This window comes from Sceloporus undulatus, chromosome 3 (genome assembly GCF_019175285.1).
Source record: "Sceloporus undulatus isolate JIND9_A2432 ecotype Alabama chromosome 3, SceUnd_v1.1, whole genome shotgun sequence".
NCBI classification, from domain to species: Eukaryota; Metazoa; Chordata; class Lepidosauria; order Squamata; family Phrynosomatidae; genus Sceloporus; species Sceloporus undulatus.
In genome coordinates, this window is record NC_056524.1 from 238,624,234 (window position 1) to 238,624,523 (window position 290).

Here is a 290-nt window from a genome sequence, read left to right on the forward strand (position 1 = left end):
TAAGTTAAAGGTATAATTTTAATTTTGCTTGTTGTTGATGTCACAACTATTGCTGTTACATTCAGTGATATAGGGGAATTATGATTTCTGAATACCATTAGTACAAAAAACATTACTAAGGATTCTGTATTGTGCGATATGGGAGGAAATCAATCATGCGGTTTGAGACCATGAGCTACCGCATCAGGTGACACCAACCTTAGTGATGCCACTGAACTTAGGTTTGCCATAAGTTGGATATGACTTTAAGGCACACAACAACAACGCCACAACTCTTGAAGGGAGAGAGA